Source organism: Ambystoma mexicanum, chromosome 7p (genome assembly GCF_040938575.1).
Source record: "Ambystoma mexicanum isolate Mex_15411 chromosome 7p, UKY_AmexF1_1, whole genome shotgun sequence".
Classification (NCBI taxonomy): Eukaryota; Metazoa; Chordata; class Amphibia; order Caudata; family Ambystomatidae; genus Ambystoma; species Ambystoma mexicanum.
In genome coordinates this window covers 960,378,173-960,400,970 of record NC_090939.1, presented here as the reverse complement: position 1 = coordinate 960,400,970, position 22,798 = coordinate 960,378,173, and the positions used below count along the sequence as shown (strand labels likewise).

The 22,798-nt window shown below is 44.4% G+C and overlaps 1 protein-coding gene and 1 long non-coding RNA gene across 8 annotated transcripts in view; one reads left to right on the top strand and one right to left on the bottom strand.

Moving 5' to 3' along the window:
- IL1RAPL1 (interleukin 1 receptor accessory protein like 1) overlaps positions 1 to 22,798 on the bottom strand; it is a 2,334,001-nt gene that overhangs the window by 2,003,310 nt on the left and 307,893 nt on the right. The window contains exon 2 of one of the 3 annotated variants that reach the window (XM_069637303.1): positions 21,909 to 22,004. The exons of 1 other annotated variant lie outside the window; for it this stretch is intronic. The gene's annotated coding sequence lies outside the window, so the exon portion shown is untranslated. The remainder of the gene's footprint in view (positions 1 to 21,908; positions 22,005 to 22,798) is intronic. One more of the 3 variants, XM_069637302.1, reaches the window with a different exon arrangement.
- The window catches only part of LOC138526483 (uncharacterized), a 612,646-nt gene continuing 603,018 nt past the window's right edge, over positions 13,171 to 22,798 (top strand). For 4 of the 5 annotated variants that reach the window (XR_011283579.1, XR_011283577.1, XR_011283576.1 and 1 more), the window contains exon 1: positions 13,173 to 13,358. This is a non-coding gene — a long non-coding RNA (uncharacterized lncRNA). Of the gene's footprint in view, positions 13,359 to 22,798 lie in introns of all 5 variants that reach the window. The other variant, XR_011283580.1, reaches the window with a different exon arrangement.

Sequence of the window (22,798 nt, the reverse complement as noted above, 5' to 3'; positions counted from 1 at the left end):
AGTCCTGTATCGTCTATTTCCAAGGGACCGTCTTTGTCCTTGAAGAAAATGTTTCTTCTGATAGTGCGGAGGAAGGTCGAGAGTTCTCCGTCTAGTTTAAACCAATCAGTTCTGTTAGTGAGTACATAAGAGAGGCCTTTCGCCAGGAGAGAGATTTCATCTCTGGAAAGTGGTATACTGGAAAGATTGAATATTGGGATTAGGTCTGGCCTCTTCGGTTGCCCCAGTGTCTCCTGCCTGGTTGGCCCCATTGGGGATAGTTGAAAAACGGCCTTTGAGGTTGAGGGGGGAGCCCCCAGAAACCGCCTCTGGGGCCCCCTTGCCCTAAAAAAGGCATCATGGGTGGTGGTTGGAATTGGCCATAATTCGGGTTAGTGCCTCTGGGGTTACTTTGGTCTCCTGTCGATGAGCCTGAGCTTGAATTATCTGACCCTGAGAATGAAACGCCCTTATGGGGGTTCCTATTTATGCCTCCCTGTCTGGCAAGTCTTTCCTTTTCCTTCATGTCTTTATAGTCTATTGCAAGGTAGGGGTATACATTTTCCAGTTTAAAATTTTGAATGTCCTTGGCGAGTTACTTGTGTTTTCTTTCCAATGTTAGGGCTGAGAAGGTTTCAAGGGTAGCATCGATTTCTTTGGGTTTTTCCCTTGCGTTGGTGATGGTGTTGTTATTAAGGAACTTCGTTTCCTCATTCTTCAAGTCTCCCAACATTTTGGTGTGTATTCTTTTGGCTGTTGTGATGGTAAGTGCCATTAGATCTCTGCTACATTTAGTAGCAATTTTACTAAAATCCTCCATGTATGCCCTGTCATCTAAGAAAAGTGCTGGCTCATTACGTATTAATAGGCCTAGGGGTACCATATTTGCTCGCAGATATTCCCGTATGAAATGTCCATGGACCTCTGTCCTGAAGCTGCGTTTTTTTAAAATTAAGAAGGTCCTCACCGGTGGCGGTTGAGTCTAGATGTGCTTGAGCTCCTTCCATGTTAAAGAGTGTGGGGCCCTGAATCATGTCATTAATCTGCTCCTCCGAGAAGCTAAGTGTGTGTTCCATGATTGTGAAGACTGATGCAAGGAAGGCCGGGGAAAGGGAAAGGGCGAGTCCCCAAGGGTGTAGCTGGATTTAAACAAAGATCTCACGGGTAAGTAAAAGAAGAAAGTTTCACATTAGTGTATGGGTGAATCCAAGGTAGGATCCCTATTATAGCAGCGCTATATCAACAACTTTTGTAACCTAAGGGATAGCCTGTGGTCGGGCGGGACGTTAAGGCTGAAATGATATTTAGTACAGGGGGTTGGTCCTGACCTCAAACATTTAAACTACAATGGTTTGCTGTAGAAACAATTATAACACATCTCCATATTAAGTAAAATACATCTTCATAAGTATGCATCATAGGAGGGAAACGTACAAATCCAAATTCTGGAAAAACTGGAAAACCAGTTATTGAAACCATTATTTATTTAGGTCACATATTTCAGCATGGGTAATTCAATTTTGCTAGCTGAAAGACTTACATATAAACGATAAGCAATAAACATAGTCACCTGCTTGCTGAGTTTTGTAAAGCAAGGACACAAATGTTTAACACAGAAGCCACTAACTGCTGCCTGTTATACTTAAAGTCGTACAAAAATCTAAAGTGACTTTTTATAGGCACTCTGCCAACATTTCAAAAAAGAACACATTCGTAAGATAAGTATAGTGTGTTGTCTCCACAATACTATATTGTTACTCTGTTGTGTTGCCTGTGTGTTGTGTTCCAAAATATTACTTCATATTTGTCAACACTTTTGCAACCAGTACTTCGTACAATGCAATGTTTACTTCAAGAAACCTAAAAATAGGGTCTGCTAAGAGGTGACGTCAACACTGAAGGTGGTAAGGATGATGTAGGTCATTGGTCTCTATGATGTAGGTTCAAGGCACGATGACGTGGGACATTTCGGCTGTGAAAGGATGCAGCACTAGATGTTGATGGCCTGGTTGTGTCATCCTCACCCCTGCCCATGTGTGCAGGTGTCTTCCCTGTTGATGTGGCGTGTTCGCCGTCGCTGTATGGTTCTGTGTCTGTGGGGGATGGAGAGGCAGGGCATCAGTCATGGGAGAACTGACATCCTGCATACATCGATGTTGGTACAATTTGGGTCATGTGCATTGTAGTTTGAATGTTTGAGGGGCACACATGGTGCCTGCAGGATTGGGGGGGGGGTTGTATTAGCACCCTTCTGGTGCTGCCATGATGCCCATGGTGTCTATTGGGTGGCCTACAGGTGTGTTGTGGCTTCCGTGCTGTAGCCATGGCTCAGGGGATGTGTGCCATGTGCTGTTTGGTTGTGTATCAAGTGTGCATTTGGTAGTGGAGAGGCATGCAGCATCACAACAGGGGTGTGTGTGTGTGTGTGTGTGTGTGTGTGTGTGTGTGTGTGTGTGTGTGTGTGTGTGTGTGTGTGTGTGTGTGTGTGTGTGTGTGTGTGTGTGTGTGTGTGTGTGTGTGTGTGTGTGTGTGTGTGTGTGTGTGTGTGTGTGTGTGTGTGTGTGTGTGTGTGTGTGTGTGTGTGTGTGTGTGTGTGTGTGTGTGTGTGTGTGTGTGTGTGTGTGTGTGTGTGTGTGTGTGTGTGTGTGTGTGTGTGTGTGTGTGTGTGTGTGTGTGTGTGTGTGTGTGTGTGTGTGTGTGTGTGTGTGTGTGTGTGTGTGTGTGGTCATTTTGTTTGTGGCATTGGGTTTGCTTGTGTGTTTTGTGGCCGGAATGTGGTGTTTGGTTTAGGGCTGTGTTTAGGTGGGGCTGATGGGCCATGTATTTGCTGTCATCTACTTCACTTTTGGAGTACAACTCTGTACTTGGCCTTATCAGGTGTGTGTGGTGGCTTCTGTATTGTGCAAAGGATCACTCACCGTCATTGTCCGATGATGGGACTCCCGTCTCCGCATGGCCAACTCCTTCAATTGCCTCCATATCCATCACAGAGCTACATGTCTCCTCCCACCGTGCCAACTTCATGGGTGAGGCAGGTCCACCACCTGTCGCCTGATACTGGCTGCGGTTGGCGGAAAGGATGTTTCTCACTCGCAGCCGCAGGTCATCCCATCTCTTCCGACAGTCCTTCACACTGCATGGGGTTGTCCCCATGGCAGAAACCTTCCTGGCCACCTCTTCCCATATGTTTATTTTCCTAATTTGCGCTGCACAGCGCAGGTCAGTGCAAAACACAACATCAGAAAGCTTGAAGAGTGTATCTGCGACCATGTTCAGTTCATCATCGCTCAACCTGGGTTTTTGCAGGCGAGGGGTACCTTTTCTGGTTGCCTTAGACATGATCTGGCAGGCAGGGTAGTGTGTTTTCAGAAACAGGTTCTGTCTGCAGTGGATGGAAATGGATTGTGTTTTTAAAGATGGCTGCCGGCACATTTCCTGTTCCGGGGCGAAGATGTTGCTTCCATTGGCTGTAATACTGGTACCGGTATTAGCGGTACCGCTGTGAACAGTGCCCTTCTTTGATGCCAGTGGAGGTCTCTGCGCATTCAATGATGCCGCTATTAGGGGCGGTAAAGACCTTACAGGCATGGCAGCGCTTCCGTTACCAGCATGCCAGTTCACGCGTGCATGCGGACTCATAATGACCCTTTGATTACGGGGGCAGTGCAACACGGACACGCTAGTACTGACATGCCGGTAATTGCTATTTCCTACCGCCAGACTCGTAATGAGGCCCAATATGTTTTATATCATGCTATTTTTTGTAAATTGATAACTGATAACTTTATCAATATGGTGATTGTACACATCGTTAATAGAATTCATCCACATACATGTATGTCTTGAATTTGGAAATTTGAATTTCGACCTCTGCATAGTCACTGTTTCTGGAATTTTGATCTTTGCCTTGATATATTAGAACATATCATATATTGTCAATGCTTGTGAATACCTTAAACAAACCTGATCATGCATGGTGCCATAGCCCTGAAGACGGACGTAGTCCGAAATGCATTGGCATACCACGAATAGTGGCACTGACTTTTCTGGATGCATATTTTTGCCTCCAAGCAATTAAAAAAGTAAAGCACTATATGCAAGAAAGTTTGTTGTCCTTTTTGACATTTGGTTATACCGGATATGGTAACACCAGTTACAGGATATTCAACTGCAGCTCCATAGGAGAGCTATGCTTGAGCTCACCTTGAACTAGATTGAATTCTAGATCTTCTCCTCTCTAACTTGTAGCGGGTAGTCATTTCTTAGGGGGGTTGAGCCCCCTCTTGAGGAGGAGGATCTGCCTCTACTTTGACTTTCTTTGGCCTCTTTGAAAACCCTGTTGTGAGGACTGCCCTTGTGACGAACCCCATGACTAACCTTGGCCACCTTGATTGTAATTTGAGGCCCGTTGGGAGTTTTGTCCTCTGAAATGGCGAGAGTAAGAGCTTCCTCTTTGGCCAAAGGTTTTGTTGGTAAATTGCCCTAGGGATTTGAGGGTGTCATATTTCTCTTTTGCGCTCTTGAGAGCATCCTCCTCTGGTTTGTCAAACAAAGGGTTGGGTTCAATGGGCATTTTTAGGAAGGTTGCCTGGGTTTCTAGTTTGAAGCTTGATTGGCGTAGCCATGCATGGAATTCATTCAGTGTGCCCTCTGCCACGATTCTCCCTGCATTGTCCGTTGCGTCAAAGTTGTTTCTGAGGATGCAGTTGGCTACTTGTTCCCCCTCTGCGATGGTGAGTGAGAGCTGTGGTTTGAGTGGCTCTGGGACTGAGTCTATCTGTTGAGTGATTTCATCCCATTTGTGACAATTATAACTGGCTAATAATGTAGTGTTATTAGCAATTCTTATTTGGTAGGCTGCCGAGGAAGCTACCTTCCTGCCAAGGGTGTAGATATTCTTACTCTCATTGTCACAAGAGGCTTCGGCAGAGGCAAGAGGGGTTCCCGCCCTCTTTCTTGTAGTAATAACTACTAAAGAGTTGGGCTTTAACTGCCCCCTGATGTATGAGAGGTCGGAGGGGGCTGGTCTGAGCATCTTCTCGATGCGTGGGTTGACTGTCCGTGTTAAATTTGGTGCAAGCAGAGAGTGTTGGATGCGTCTCTGTACTGATTGTAACAGGGGGATGAAATGGGTTGCTGAGTTCTTATCCCCAACAATGTCCTCCACAAAGTCTTTATCGACTGGCGCTTCTTCTGTGTCTATTTTGAAGTGCTCTGTCGCCTTTAAGAACAGGTCATTATATTGCAAATGGTTGCCCACCGGGGAGTCAGCCACCACTGGATCGGAGTGATCTGGGTACTGGATGGGTACTCATTGTTGTTGCCATAATATTGGTCCAGGTCCACTGTGTCCCCTTCATCCTCTGGGTCTATGTATGTGCCAGGGTCTTGTGAGCCTTGCGTGGTATGGTAATCAGCATCTTGCCCTAGGTCCTGATGCGAGGTGGTAGCCTGCATGGTGTTTAGATGGGCTCTTTTGGCAGCTGGCTGAATGACTGCTGCCCCGCTCTGAGTGGCTGCTGCCCAATCTGTGGGGTTCCCTGAATATTTTGGAGGATCTCAGGGTGATCATCAAAAGATATTAATAAAAGAGGACATCCTCCTCATAACTTTATCAAATTGCTCTGTGGTCCTCTGTGAGGAGCTTGGTACTACAGAGGGAGCAGAAGTAGGAGTAGCAGGTGTAGGTGGGGCTCTGGGACAGGGGATTTCCTATGGTGCATGTTAGGCAGAATTACATGCAGTACCCTTTGGGAACACTACACACAATTAAGACTACAAGTGACAGTACAATTTCACCTTTGGTACAAGCCTGTACAACACAGTTATAGTGGTAGCAGTAGCGGAGCAGCCAGACTTAGCTCAAGAGTAAGTAAGCAGTACAAGTGTTTCCACAAGGGACAGCAATTACTATGGTTCAGGCAAACACTGACTCAAGGTTTCTAAGTAAAAGAATGTATATGTATTTACTCAACAGTTATATAACATTTCGCTATTATAAGCAAGATAAAAATCACAATCACAAATACACCACACCACTTCCCTTAAATTCTAGACATGTTAGGCTCACAAAATGAAGTGGGAGCAGAATGGCACTCCAGCAACTTAAAAGGGAGGGAAAGACAAAGTTATTAGAAATTAGGCAAAACCAACAGGTAAGTAAGCAGGGCAACTGAACAAGAGAGACTACAACGGTAAAATCAGATAGAAAAAGCTTAGGGCTAAAGTCAATGGTTCAAAAGTCTTTTGCTCAAGATAATAGGTTCAGTGTAGTTTGCGGTAAAGTTCGTGGCACAGATTCTGGACAAGCTTGGTCAGTAGAAGAGTTAGGTAAAAGAGAAGAGAAGGACAAGCCCTTGGATTGGAGAAAGATTTCAAACACTTTCACCACGGCTGAGCGAAACGCACAACCAGATTTGCACAGTACCTTAAAACAGAGAGGGAGCTGTAGCTGAGGCAGACGTTCCTGGTGGTTCCTGCAGGCGCACGGTTCCTGAAGCAACTGTCGGACTGACAAGAAGTAGGAAGACTGGAGGGTCCTGCGCCACCCAGGGATGAAACCAACAGCAGAGCAAAACAACGAATAAAAGGTGCATTCCTTAAAACCCAAGCAGGGTCTGACCTTCCTGGCTATCCGGGCCACTGTAGCTCTGTACAGCGAATTCAACCAGAGGAGGGGTCCTGGCGTGCAGTTTGGGCAAACTGGTTGGTCCCACCAGCTCCAGGGAAGAAGTTTCCTGGAGGATCTTCTCTGTCGTAGGATTTGGAGATTCGAACCTGCTGCAGGGCTTCAACGGGCGGTCCAGTCGTTGTAGGGGTCCTCTTTTTCCAGTTCCTCGCTGGTTCTTTCGTTCCAGTGGCGACTCTGCTCTCCCAGTCCCAGAAACCTGCTTTTTATGCAGTTTTCCCCCATTCATACAGCCTAGATGTCAATCACACAGCAGGGTGGCTGGCCTGGCAAGGGCAGTCCCCTTAGCCAATTAGACAAGAGTGCAACTTGGGTTGCTAAGGCAACCCATGGCAGGGGTCCGAAGATCCCTCCCTCACATCCTGCCCCTCTAGACTATCAGGCGCCTTAAGGAGGGCTTCTGTGCAGAAGCCCGCGAAAAGACAGCGAACAAAGGAATCATCCCCAGTTTGGCACGTAGAGTAAAACACGAGAAAGACTTTAACAAAAAGAAATGGCGAATAAACCCAACCGGAACCAAAATAAAATGTATTTGGTCAAGCGGGTTTAGGTTCGAGGCTACTATAATAGTTTAAAACAATACCAAGTTTATATAGTATAATCGCGGTGGAAAGTTTGGGTAGATACCACTGCCACCAGCCAAGTCTTAACGTTGAGGGAGCAAAACAAGGCTCCAAAAGGCACAGACAAAAAGGGATAGGAGTTAACCCTTTCCAGTACTCCATGTAAGATGGGGTGTACTGGGTCTGTAATTTAAAGTGACTATATAAAGTTAATGCCAACTTTACCTGTTTCTGGGGGACAGTAGTCAGTCCCAGAAGAATGGAGTCAGAGGGAAGTCTCAAAGACAACCCAGTGTCACTGCACTGAAGGTGCTGTGTAACACACACAAAAAGTGGTGCACTTGGAGTAGGTGAGGCTCCAGTGCCCAAGATCACACACAAAGTGAAAACACACACAGCAAAACACATGTAAGAGTGGGAAAAAGGCTCACACTCTCACCAGGTGAAACAAATAAACCCTAGAAATCCAGCAAAGCTGCTGAGGGACTCATTAGGTAAGGAGAATCAGCCATTTATTGAGAATTATCCCTAACAGTGCATAGCCCCTGAAAGAGTGCCCTCTGGGGGTAGTGAAATCCCTGATTTTCAACTTTTGGGTATTTTAACAGGGTGTCGGGAACGTGTTTTTTGATTAACTCGCTCATCTTCGAGCTCGTTGAGCTTTTTTTGGAGGCTGTTGACCCGTGTTTCGACCCACGGTTGTCGCGCCTGAGGACTTTGTAGGTTTAGACGCTGTGTCAGAAACAGACTTTACTGTCTGTTTTGGGGGCCTGCTGTGTGGTGATCTCGATCGCACAGAGGACAGGGAAAGTTCGGACCTCCCCCTCAACACCATATGTAGCCTATCGGTCGACGGCATGGTCGACTTTTGGCTGTGGGAGATGTGCTTGGTGTGATGAGACTTGGTAGTGCTTGAGCCGCCGGGTGTCATCCCCATAGCAGAACCGCTGGCCTGCCTGTTGGGGTTGGGCCTCACATGTGGGAATCCGATGGATCCCGATAACCCTTGGCGTCACTTAAGACGTTGATGCTGTCATCCCTGAAGGCTCACTGTTAGGGAGAATTCTCCTTTATGGCTAATTTCCCTCACCTAGTGAGTCCCCCAGCAGCTTTGCTGGACTTCTGGAGTTTATTTTTTCCACTTGGTAAGCGTGAGAGCTTTTCCCTCACTCTTACCTGGGTTTTGCTATGTGTTTCTACTGGTTTTTGTGATTGTGGACTCTGAAGTATACCACTTCAGTAGCCCTCTTCTTTTTGTGTGTCACACAGCACCTTCAGTGCCGTGGCACCGGGTTGTCTTGGAGACTTCCCTCAACTCCATTTCTGAGGCGACTACTGTCCTCCGGAAAAGGGTAAAGTTACCATTAACTTTACTTAGACAATCTACCACAGATCCAGTACACCCCATCTTCCATGGAGTACTGGAAAGGGTTAACTCATATCCCTTTGTATCTGTACCTCCTAGAGCATTGTTTCGCTCTTTTAACATTTAGACTTGGCTGGTGGCAGTGGTATCTACCCTAACTTTTCTACCGCGATTATATTAGATAAACGTGGTACTGTTCTTGGCTATTATATTAGCCTCGAACATAAACCCGCTTGACCAAATCATCTTTTTCTTGGCCCCGGTTGAGTTTTATTCACCATTTCTTTTTGTTAAAGTCCTTCTTGTGTTTTACTTTGCACGGTAAACTAGGTTCGCCTTCTTTGTTCACTGTCTTTTGGCGGGCTTCTGCCCAGAAGCCCTCCTCAAGGTGCCTGGGTGTCTAGGTGGGCTGAATGTTAGGGAGGGGTGTAGTCACCCCATGCACAGGGTATCCTAGGAAACCCATGTTGCACTTTGTCATGATTGGCCAGGGTAGTTGTCCGGGCTGGACAACCCCCCTGCTGGGTGATTGACAGCCAGGCTGAGTGAATGGGGTTTTTTCGCATAAAAGGCACGTCTCTTGGGCTAGAAGTCAGAGAGTCGCCACTGGAACTACAAGGAACCGAAGAGAAGCGGAGAGGACAACGGCTGCTGCAACTACCCCGTCCCAGAGAAGCCCTGCTGTAGTCCTGAGCTATCTGCCCTTCAACGACTCAGAGAAGATCCAGTCCGGAGTCTTCTTCCCTTGAGCTTTGGTGGGGATAACCAGCGCATCTTCTACAGCCAGAGGATCCTCTTCCGTGGTCGAAATCGCTGCACACTGCTGTAGTGGTCCGGATAGCCACCTGAAGAGCCTCTCCTGTTTTTAAGGAGCGCACCTTTTATTCCTTGTCACTGCTGCCGGATTCATCCCTGTGTGGTGCAGACCCCCTTCAGACGTCCTCCTTCGCAACGAAGCTCCAGGAATCGTGGGTCTGCGGGAAACTAACAGGAACAACTGCCAGGGCACTAGCTGTACCACTGGAACAAGGTACTGTGTTCTGTTGAGGAAACTGGGTGAATCCCTTTTTCTTCATTTCCAAGGCTTGCCCTTGTCTTCCCTCCTTCTTATCACTTTTGCTTCCGAACATTGACAATATCGAAGTACTTTTGGCTACGTTGAATCGTGAACTGTTTGACCGTGTGATCTTCGGCAACTGGCCCTGGTGTCTTTCGACCCTGGCTCCGGCCCTTTGACTTTTGACATCCTGTCTCTGAGTGTTTCTTGATTCTGCCTGCCTAACCAAAATATTGCCTGTGATTTTTGTCTCCAACTCCCTCTGGGTATCTCAGGTGCTAAGTGTGTTTTTGCCCCGGTAGCATTTCATGTCACGGATACGCGTTTGTTTAGTAGACCGAACTGTCAAAAAGTGATCGCAATCGTATTCGCAGTAACGTGTTTTGTTCCTAACACCGGTTCATTCAAACACAGGGTACTTACCTTGAGACTTACTGTACAAAGTGAATTGGTTAGTTGTAGTATATTTAACGTGTGGTTTTTATTGAAGTTTAATAGAAGTGTTATGTTTATAACGAATGGTTTAAAAACAAATGTACTTATATTTTTCTACCTGAAACCTTGAGTCAGTGTTTGCTTGATTCACAGTAATTGTGGTCTCTTTGTGTAATCTCTGCTACTGCTCATATACTCTTGGGCTAAGCCTGGCTGCTACCACTCTGACATAGTATTACAGGCTTGTACCAAAGGTAAAACTTGTATTGCCACCTGTAGTCTTAATTGTGTGTAGTGGTCCCTAAGGGCACTGCACAGGATTCTGCCTAACACTCACTCAACGTCCATGGCGGCCTCAGCCTGACTGACTTGGTGGGCCCAGCGTATGGGCTTCTGATCCTTTAGGATTTTAGGCCTGAACTGTTTGCAAGACTTGCACTGTCCAATGGCATAATCCCTGGGAGACAGATTGCACACCCAGTGCAAGTCTTTCCAGGGGAACTTCCTATTACAGGAAGGATACCATTTAAAAGGTGTGTTTTTCATGATGTATGGGGAAGACAGCCTGGAGAAACAGTTGGAAGGAAAGGGGAAATACATTCTCCTAACGAAACTAGAATATGAACCTCCCCCCGCTCTCCCTACTGTGCAGGGCCGGGGCCCGATAGGGCCTTCAGAGGCCGTAGACAAAGGATCATCGAGACGGTTTTTGCTATCGTCGATGATTGAAAAATTGTCCTTGAAGACGTTGGCGATTATCTTGTAGTAAACAGATATCGAAAGGGCAGAAAGAAATACAAGAATTAAACTTTTTCTAAATAATTGGGTCAGTCAAGAAGGGAATACGATGGTGGAAAAAACTATCCGTGGTACCTCGACGCGTGAAGGACCATGGGTACAGTAGACGTCACACTAGGGATAGTATTACTGGCACGCCCTGTCGACATCCCTTTTCGAATTTCGAAAACAAAAACTGTAATACGCTGCAGCTACCACTAGATGTCGGCCTATTCATAGCATGTGATCTAAGCAGATTCCACAAGCCTCAGAAATATGTATATTGGGCCAGAGGTAAAAATACAGATACTTCTCAAATATGAAATTCAATTGGTCATCTATAGTGCAATATCGTTTTGATGTCTTGTCAGATTTGCTCGTGCAGGGACAAATGATTCAAGATGTCAGAAACTAAATACATGTTTTACAAGTGGCATTTGAAAACGAGGCGAACACTTTCAAGCTAGAACATATAACAATGTATCCCTGCACTCAAATGTATACTGGGCCATGTCACTCAAATGTTCAAGCTATCAGATGAATATATGTGGACAGTTCGACATGTATTAATTATAGCTGCCAAAATGGCCTCTTCCATCTGTTGGTATTGTTCAAAGAGCCATAATAAATCTTTATATATACATACTGACAGGATCATTACTTTTTTGATTACACAGAAAGGGTACCTCCTTCCAACTGCATGCCTTTCTACTGTTCAGTGTTCACCCATTGTCTCCTTACAGCCTTAGGTGACTCTCCCCATTTTAACATGTGTCCTAGCATTTTCTCGTTCCCTTTCCCTGTGTTGTGGACCTGGCTGCATTTTCTCAGCAAACATCCTTCCCTACTTCTCTTTCTCTCCCACTGCGTTTTCATGACAGGAGACATCTGTACCAGTCAACATGCAGCTTAGATTTTTCTCTCTCATCTCACTGCAGCCCAGCACTAAGATGAGACATTTTCTGTATGCTGTTCAACAAAATCTGTGTTTCTTTTTAATGGCTGTATGTAGTACATGCCCATATGTGAATGGTTGGGCTGTTAAAATTGTCAGAGACTCTGTTTTTCCACAGAGAACCTCATTTAGATGAAATACCAATTCTGCCCTGCATGTATGCATGTATGTATGTATATATGTATGAGTTTTGCATTGCTCAACTGTTTTATTCTGAGCCATTAAACACAAAAGAAAGGGAACTGTCAAAACCAACAGTATCGAGAACTGTCAGCTCCAGGGATGGCTGCCTGAAGGATGAGCACCTGCACCTGATTGAAATCCTGCTCTACCATGGCTGAACAAATCACATCTGATCCAAAACAACCTGCAAAACGGCAGAAGGGTGATGGTGAGAAGACTTCTACTGAGAGAGAAGACAAGATATTGGACATGCTCACCAAGCTGACCCAGGATGTGAATGAGATTAAGGATAAGATGTCCAGGGCAGAAGATAGATACTTTGAACTCACCACCAACTTTAACAGAGTTGAGACTCACTTCACTGGCATGGATAATACAGTGGGTAAAATGGAAAATAAAATTAAAGACCTACAATTTAGGAATGAAAGGTTGTCCTTGAAGCTCTCTGAGCAAGAACATTTATCAAGGAGGAATAATGTAAGAGTGGCTGGGATTCCTGAAGAAATGGAGAGAGGCAAACCCATGGACTTCATAGAGAAGCTACTAATATCCGTACTCAAGCTGGACCCTAAAGTAAATTTAGATCTGGAAAGAGCACATTGGAGTTTGGGACCAAAACCAGCTTAGAAAGGCTCGTGAGTTGCGCGTATTATCTTGGAGTGGCCACAAGGTGATGATTTTCGGAGATCTCAGCCGGGATGTCCTTGACAAGAGAAGAGAGTTTAATGCTGCTAAGGACAAAGCGAGAGCAAAAAATCTCAAATTCTCAAATTCTATATGGTCTACCCAGCAATTTTTCGTGTTGTCAAGGATGGCAAGTTGTTCTCCTTCACTGATAATAAGGGGGCTGAGGCTTTCTTGAGTGACTTGGAAGGTACTGGTCAGGTGGGTAATTTTGAGCAACCTATGGAAGCTGCTGCATCTGTTTCTCAGAGATCATTACCATCTAAGAAGAAAAGATAAGCGTACCTATTATTGGATTTGAAGTGATACATTTGTGGTCTTCTGTTTTTTTTTTTACTTAGTTACTATGTTCATTTTTTTAATTGAAAACCTGTTTATTTTTCATATTACTACTGCTGACTGTAACGGATCCTGAAAAGCCTTTATTAAGCGGTTTATATTGAAGTAGCTGCCACGAGCCATTAGAGGAAAGGCCCTAGCAGCGTTCATCATGTTGTGAGGAAACACGTATAATGCCGGATGCCACCAGCCAAGCTTCTGTGACTTCGAGCTTCCGTGGCTTCTCAATGCACGGGCAGGGGATGGCGGAGTCCCGGTGAATGGGGTTTACCTCCCTATTCGTTCCTGCGCTGGGTTGGATTATGTGATTGGAATCCTGAGATGCATGCAACGTAAGTTAGAGGTGAAATGGATCGGTACTGCGAGTAGGGTGCACTGCTAAATATTGGGTTACATTTTCTGAATGCGATTCGTAATGTGCAACTCCTAATACTGTCATTTTGTTCAGTGCTCGGATGTGGGTATTATTCTTTTGCTAATGTCTGAAACGCACTGTATGTGCATTGTTTGTATCCTAATCTCTATTGACAGCTGGCTTGATTGGGAAGCTCACTCCTTCAACACATGAGAAAAGCCATAAATGGGCTTCTGGAACGCAGTATATTGAGCAACGTTCCCCTAACATTCTGCTCCCTTCTTTGTTGGTTCGGATGGGGTGCCCTTGTGCAGAACGAGGGATCGATGTGAACACAAGGGACCCACAACCAGCGCCTTTATACATGCTAAGTACATGCCAAACAAACGCATGAGCGCCTACGTGAAAACAAATACCCATTAGCAGTGATGGACTTGGAGGGACTTTCACGGGATGTCCTCCTTTTTGTATGCGGGAATAAAAAGAAAATTGTCGCTTTGGATGTTCTTGTTAGTCTGAGGCACATGTGTGCAGGCTAGGGTCTGACAACAGTGCTCTTTCCACGGTATCTTGTCTTTGACAACGCAGAGTGCGTGCACAATTACAAACAGTGCCGCATTCCAGGAATACCTCCCCTTCATGAAGCTGAATATTCTCGAAGATGTGGCATCCACTCCTGCAGCTTGCCTCCTGTCAGCAGATTCTGTGGCCAGCTACTATCTACTTGCGCAAAGGCATTTACGCAGGCCTCTTTACCTTTGCGAATTTTGCCATCCATGGAATGCAGTGTTTGGTCCATTATGAGCACCCCTCATTCTTACCAGTGAACAAAACTTTATGAAACTTGCCCGATGTGTCTAAACAACGCATATTATTTCTTTTTTGGGAGCTTAACGCTGCTGCCACGATTAAGACTGCTGTGGTGCCATCGTATCTTCGTTTCCCTCCCCGGTCCAGTGTTGCACGTGTGGGCTCCGGGAGGTGTCTTTCACATTTTGCTTGCTTGGAGACACATACACGTGTGTCCGACATCGTCTCCTTCTACATCAGCATTTCTGTACACTGGCATTTCTTTATGGATGAGCACGATATGCTGTAATGGGGTCTGTACAAGGCTTTGACAGTGTTCCTTTTTTTTTTTTTTGTTGCAGCTCAGGGACCTGTCATTGGTCTTTTGTAACCGCAGTTCATGACTTGTGGACTGTATGTTGTATGGATTTATAGTTGGATTCTTCCAAGATGTACCTTCTGGGGTCCGTTTTATTATTGTACCTTTATACTGGGGATGCTCTGCAGCACACGGCTGGTGAAGGTATTGGAACTACCAGTGGGACAAGCTATTGATTTCCTTTGATATGTGCCCAGATTTTATTTATTTATTTATTTATTTATTTTCAGCACTATGCTCCCTGGTATCTTTCTAGTGGTAGCTTCTTGGGTGGCGGGCTTGAAGGATATTTTATGATTGCACTTGTCCCATGTTATGTTATGTCATTCCTTGCGTTCTTGCACTGTGCTCTGGATTATTTTTTTTTATTTTTTATTTATTTTTTTATGATTCTGTCTTTGATAACGCTGTGAGGTTTCAGGTGATGCCTGTAACTAGATTGTACGTTCAGTGGGGAAGTGTAACTCTATGGCCAGCTCCAAGCCAGCCACCTTTAAGAGTGTTCTGCTCTAATGTTGTGCTCCTTCTCACTTTAAGCGCAGTACGTGGTGTGTAGGAACCTGAAACATGTTGAAGGAGTCCAGCACTGGGCAATCAAAGGCTGTTGCTGTTCGGTTCCTTAATGGGATTTCTTTGTCCGTGGTACTGGGGGATATGGGGGCATATGGGTTGGACTCACTTGAGGGGGGATTCTTGCGTGTATGTATGCTGAGCTAGGTTGGAACTCACTGGAGTGTACCGCAAATATCTTTTTGAGTACCAGATTTGTTTCCAGGCTGCCTGATGTAGTGGCATGCTATTTCTATTTAATTGATCCTGTTGAGTGGGAGGCGGTTAGGTTTTTTGTCATTAGTCATTTGTTGCAGCTGTTTTTCTGCACTGAATATCTGTATATAGGCATGTTTATTGGGAAGATTGTATGTAGGGCCTCATCACCATATTTATAGGGGCCGATATCTCTGAGGACTTACTTTGGTCACATGTAGTGATAATATCGCTGGGTGGTCTATGTGGGATCAGGGTGGTCACAGGATCTATGGACAACAGAGACCAAACTAAAATTTGTTGTATATTTATTTACAAGGCGGATGGATTTTCTTATGGTTTGGGGAGTGAGCTTGATAGGGCAGACTGTGGTTGGAACGCGTGACGTGAATATTGGGTATTTAACTCGTGAGGATGGGATATTTTCGGTTGTTATTGGAGTTGCTACAGCATTATACTGGGCTTATGTTGCAGTTTTTGGGGTAGTGTTGTTGTTACCTTATGGTTAGATAGGTTGCAGTTAGGGAGAGGCGGGGGGTGTAGTTAGATGAGTTTTATTGAACTGTTTTTGGGACTCTATGGATTGATATATGGGTTGGAGCAGGGATGATTGCTGCATCAGATTTACTGGAATTAGACATCGGGTGTGGGCTTTGGGGTAAATACGGTTCGAGACTTTGGAGTTTTTGTAAATATTGGCACTCAATTTCACCTTGATATGATGCAAGGTGCGATTCTATACACTTGTTATGGTTTCTGTGTACTTGTCTTTGTTATATGTTGTCTTGTGGCTCCTGTACAATTTATGCTTACTGCACCCTCTGGGATGAGAAATGGATTGAGTGGATTGTGGACTGAGTGGTTCCATGCTTACTGGGTGTAATTGTCAATGGATGAATTGAGGGTATGCTCGTGGAATGTTAAAGGTCTTAACATCCCTAGGAAGAGGAAGGAGGTACTGAACAGACTGAGAAGGGAAAAGATAGATATCGCCCTTCTTCAAGAAACTCATTTGCTAGATGATTCAAAACATCTTCTTCAGAATAAATGGTATACTAAGATCATCTTGAACTGTTCTGGTACCAAATCGGGAGGAGTAGGTATATTATTATTGCGCCAAGGTCTGCTTTTGCAGGTGGAGAAAGTAGTGATGGACAAGGAAGGGAGGATCATTTTACTTGATGTTAAATATGAGGAGAAACTAATTACAATCGGTTCTGTTTATGGACCATGTGCTGGTGGTGGCACTTTCTTTAGGAAACTGTCATTACTCTTCCAGGAAATGAATGGGGAGCACAACATTTTGAGAGGTCACTTTAATTGTGTGATTGATGGGAAAACGGACCGTTCAGCACAGTGCAGATATACTGCTGTGAACGCTAGACAGGATTTTAGTGAATTTTTAGATAGCTTAGGTTTAGTGGATGCTTGGAGGTTTTACCACCCGCAGGAGACGGAGTACACCTTTTATTTGCCGGTACATGAATCCCACTCGAGGATTGATTATTTCCTGATTTCCGATAGGTTGGCTGACAAGGTCCATAATGTAACCATTAAGGAAAGGGGGATATCGGATCATTCGCTGATGACAATGCAGATGCGTTTTGGTCAGGAAAGTTTGGGGTTTTCCAGGTTGAGATTGAAAACCTATGTTTTACAAGAACAAGGAGTGGTTGCTTCTCTAAAGGGATGCACGAAATATTTTTTTTCAGAATAATGTAGGTTCTGCTTCTGAGGTCATGGTGTGGGACAGTTATAAGGCAGCTATAAGAGGGGAATTAATGACTATTACATCCCGTGTGAGGAAGAAAGGATTGGTTGACCTTAAGAAGTTGGAAGAAGAGTTGGATGCGGCTCAGAAAAAATATGCATTATCAAAAAGTGCTGGGGACAAGATAGTGGTAGGCAGACAGAGAAAGGCTTAAACAGGAAATGGATATTCAACACAAAAAAGGTATGTTTTTTATTAGGCAAAAATTTTGGGAACGAGAGTATAAGAATGGTAAATTATTAGCAAATAGATTGCGTGGCCTTACAGAAAGTTCCTTTGTCCAAAGGTTGGAAGGTGAAAATGGTGGGTATAGGACCAGAAAAGGTGAAATATGCGAAAGCTTTAGGGGGTTCTATACATTTTCCATCATTGGATGTCATGAATTCCTTTTTTGATAAAATGACTCTGCCAAAGTTGGATGATGATCAATCGGAAATGTTGGATGGTCCCATTACGGAAGAGGAATTATTGGTAGCGCTGAAACAACTCAGTAGAGGTAAATCACCAGGCCTGGATGGCCTCCCTGTTGAATTTTACCGGGCTCTGAGTAGGGAGTTGGTGTCATTCTTTTGCAATTTATATAATGGTTTCATGAGGGATGTAGTGATTTGTCCCACAATGAGAGAAGCATGTGTTGTAGTACTTCCGAAACCAGGGAAGGATTGTAAAAAGTGTGAAAATTACAGGCCAGTTTCGCTCTTGAATGTAGACCTTAACATTTTTACAAGAATATTGACTAACAGACTGGATGCATGTATCGGTAAACTAATTGGTAGTTCTCTGTTTGGATTTATGAGGGGTAGGCATGGATATGACCACATTAGAACGTTGATTGATATAATGGGTCTGCCGAAGGAAAAAACCTGAGATACTTTGTTGATTTTTATGGATGCAGAAAAGGCCTTTGATAGGGTTAACTGGTCTTTTTTGTATCATACCCTTGGAAGGATGGGTTTTGGAGATACATTCATAAACACCATTAGATCATTAAACTCTGACATTAATGCTAAGGTTTGGGTAAATGGGGTGATGTCCTCTTCTTTTTTACTATGAAGGGGGACCAGACAGGGATGCCCATTGTCACCATATTTGTTTAATTTAGCATTGGAGCCTCTCATTGCATACCTAATACAAGAACAGAGTCTTCATGGCCTTCGATTTGATGATAGTGAGGTAAAGGTTTTGTGTTATGATGATGATATGACTATTGTTTTGTCTAATCAAGCAGAGGGTTGTGATCGACTCAAGTGCATGTTTAATGAGGTGGGCCAGTTATCAGGTCACAGGATTAATTGGGGAAAGACAGTGATTTTCCCTTTGGATGTTAGACTACCACAAACTCTTTTGGGTTCTTGGGATTGTCACTGGGAAGTGGGTGCAACGAAATATTTGGGTATTTACTTGATTCGTGATATCAGAAGAATGGCTGAATTCAATATATGGAAAGTTTTGGGGATTATTAAAAGGGACATATTAAAGTGGGGCCAGCTGAAGATGGGATTATGGGCTAAAGTTAACGCTATTAAAATGGTACTTTTGCGAAAGATACTCTACATTATACAGTCCATCCCTCCGAAATTTACGAAAAAGGTGATCTCCTCTATTGATAACGTTTTCCAGGGATTTCTCTGGGGGGAAGGTAATAGACCAAGAGTGCCCAGATACATTTTGGTGCGTCCTGTGAAAGAGGGTGGATTTGGGTATCCGAACCTGAGGAATTACTGCACATGGTTTTGTTTTGAAGAAATCGACTTCTTATTTCTCTAAAATGACTAATTATGTTCCGAATTGGCATATTTTGAACATGCTCAATTTTCACCTTATGCACTGAGCGTGGTGTACTCTATGTCTAACGTGCCAAATTTGAAGGTAAAATGGCCTACTATATGTGCTACCAGAGAGGCATTACAAAGTTTTATGAAAAATAACAGGGACAATATCTGGATGCACTATGATGCGTCTTTGTGGCATAATGTGGGGCTGCAGAGGATGAATAAGTCTTTATGCTGGAAAGGTTGGATCAGTAAGGGCGTGCTTAAGATTCGGGATGTATGGCGGAATGGTCGTATGATTCCGTTTGACCAGTTGAGAGTGACCTTTGGAATTGGGGGTAGAGAGCGGGCAGTTATAGGACTTTAAAATCTCTTTTGATTGAAAGAACTACTAATTTAATGCCGTGGGATGCGTCGGATATGGAGGCATGGGACAAGCTTCGCCAGGCCTGGATGGAGGATCATGACATAGTTATCCCTGTGAAGGAATGGGAATATCTGATTCAGGTGGGGGTACGAGCGAAAATGGATCTGGGACTACGATACATTAGGCAGAGGATTCTTTACAGGTTATATTGGACACCGTCTAGGATGGCGAGATTGGGTCTTTTGGAAACTGATTCTTGTTGGGGATGCGGATGTGGCGGTGGTACTTTGTTGCATATGATATGGGAATGCTCAAGAGTGTCTGACTTTTGGTCTGATGTATTAGATAGATTAGGCATTGTGGTGGGGGAGCAACTTCCACGTACTTTCTCATCGTCAGTTTTGTTATCAAACAGAGGTAGGGGGAGTAGGGCCAGGGAGAAGACAGATGGATCAATAGAGTTTTGGTATTGGCGGCAAAACAAATATTGCGTGTCTGGAAGTCCAGAAAGAAACCGAAAGTGGAAGAATGGTTATTGGATGTGCAAACCCTGTCACACTATGAAAAAGTCATGTTTTTGAAACAGGGTAGGGAGGGTTCCTATTCCCAATATTGGGGGTGCTTTCATGAATTGTACAGTTGAGAATCCAATACTATGTATATATTACTCTAGTTACATTATTTAGGGGGTTGGTTTGATGATTATTTGGCGCTGTCTGTTGTGTAAGTCGATGTTGTCCTGTCTTGTCTTGTTTGTGAAGCGTCAGAGGTTGATAAGCCGGTTGTTAAATGGTACTTAGTGATTGCTATTATTTCTTTGGGTTTACTGAATTGTGTACAGTACTGTTTTTATCTTGTAAATGTTATGAAGTTTGCAATCTGGTTGCATTGTTATGATTTTATGATGTTATTGCTTTTATTTAGTTTGTGTGTTGTCTAAAACAACAAATAAAGTGGATGCAAAAAAAAACAACTGTATCTTGTGTTCTCTCATGAGTGGGAGAACAAAATTGTACAGGCATAACATGGGGTTGCTAAACTCCACCTCTCATGGTCGCAGGATGTGCTTCTAGCAAGTGTATTGTTTTAATGTAACTGATTAAATGTACCTTACTGTTTTATGTAGGATTCTCATTTTGCAAAACCTTATACAAACCAAGAGAGATATGTGCTTGAGGGGCATTTTCTTGGTAGGGGGATAATGTGCTGGTTTTCCTATCCATTTCACTACAGCTGTAAACATATTTTTAAAAATCTGACGCTGTTGCTTCTGCTGTTGTTATTGTATTCTATTGATTGGGTGGGTTTCCTAAAGAGCCACTCCCTCAAAAATATGTTTATCACTCAGCCTCACACAAAAACCAGCTACTTCAAAAATGTTCATGGTTCTACTGCCAATTCAAGAGAGCTATTATCTGTATAATGTGTATCATTCTCCCTCAAATAGAAGAGAGTTGCTCCATCAACCATATTTATGGCTCCCTCTCCTGTATACAGAAAGCTGGCCCCTAAAATGTTTTATAGGTCTTCCTCTGACACAGAAGAGCTGTTCTTTCCTATTCGTTTATAGCTGAAACTCCCTTATAGGTCAGAGATTCCATTAAAAACGTGCATGGCTCTCTGAACCGCTCCCTTGAAAAATCCCAAATCTGTATGGCCCTCCCTCCTACACAGCAGAATAATTACCACGGAATTTAGTTGACTTTTCCTATCTCTTTCCCTGGGCATTTTCCAGGCTAATGGGGCGATGGGCATATAAGAATCCTTTGTTGCTCTATTCCCCAGTCCCATCACCCCCACTCTGGCTAATAATCACATTGCTAAGCTGGTAACATCCATTTGCGTTCCAGAACAGGCTGTGTTCCACAGAACCTGCATGCTGCCTCCCCCGGTGCAGGCCGCCATTTTCCCCCCGCCCACCTTGGTTTTGTTTTTTTTCATTTCCCAGCTCCCCCTGCCCCACTTACCTATTGTTGAGGTAGCTTCCCTCCTCCCTTTTCTGGCTGCAATGGAAATGGAAGAAGGGCACCATTCGGAGCCCCGCCTTCTACAATCATATTTTCATTCAGGGAATGGGACACGCCTGGCGCTCTGTTCAATGAATGAATATACTTTTTTTTAGTACCCCGGGTTGTTGCTTTGGTTACCCGGAGTGCTAATGGCGTTAATACCCCGTTGCAAGGGCTCGAATAGCGGTAACAGCCCGGAGCCCTCATTAACCGCCTTTGCATCATTTGGGCCATTAACTTGGGCTGCCGGGCTCTTATCCCCGGTTCCAGCATTTGGAACGGGCTGTTAATGCCACATTAATGCTGGTTGCCACTATATGAAGTGTGAGCTGCTCTTTTCATGACAGGGAGTGCAAGCAGACATGGCCTGACTCTGTCAGTGTTGCTGCCTCTGAATGTTGTTGGGGAACCCTAAGGTGTTATTTATATTTCAATATGGCCAGGCCTAAGGTGGAGTGGGGAAATGTCCAGCATCCCTCGAATTGCTGGTTGATGCAGTAGCTGCACATCTAAATGCAACTGTGAAGGTCGATTCAGTGGGAGGCACATAATGCATGGCTGCAAGCCACTGCTGAATGTGGTTACATTCTTCTGTCCTGTGCACTGCGTCATGTTCATATCTCTTCCCAGGACTTATTAACTTTTTACAGAAATTGTATATGAAGGTGAACTCACCTACACTATCTTACCTTTGAGTAGGAAGAAGTAGTTCCTCTCTTGGGCCAAGCAACAGGTATTGGCAGTTCATGTCCTTTTCCGCACCTTGCCCCTCTGCAATAAAGGCAAAACAGATTTAGCCTTCTACTGCACCCCTGAAATCACCTTCTCCTCTTAACCAGTTTGGATACTCTATATAATGCGTTGTAGAAATCACATGCATCACTAGTTTTTTCAAGCAACTGTTACATGTTTTAACCGGGTCCCATTGATGTTGCAGGAATTTGGTGATTCAGTAAAAAGGGGATGCTTGCATTATTTATTTGTATTTTAAATATTGTGAGCAGAATAGGCAATTTCAGCTAGTAAGCCACACATGCCACAGTGCCATCCAGTCTATTTAGTAGCTATTCCTGAAAGTTTGTCTCCAGTTCAGAGGCGATGAGCAATGCATTGCGAGTATGCAAAATAGCCCGAAAACAAACAGAAAATTGTCTGTTGTATAGGGTGTCCCCCTTGCACACATAGCGCTACCAACCTTAGCGCAGACACCTTTTTATATATTTTCAGTCAATGCGAACTGTTAAATTGATAAACTGTGAATAAAATGTAAAGTTCTCTTATAACTTGTGGTAAAGGTGCACATTCAGCGCTGCGCAGGGAGGGGCACACTTACCAATTATGAAAGCGATGGAGGGACGCAACAGGGAAAAAGAGGGGTTCCTCCTTGGTGTGAGGACGTCATTGCTGCGGTCGGTACCCTATGCGTAGGTGCAGCAGGAGAAGTCCACAGGGGAAAGTGGGATCAGGGGCACTGAGTGAGGAACAGGGGCGGTTAGGGATAGAGAGGAGGGGTAGCTGGTAGAGAGGGTAATAGAGCATGGTGTGAACAATACAGTAGCCATTCT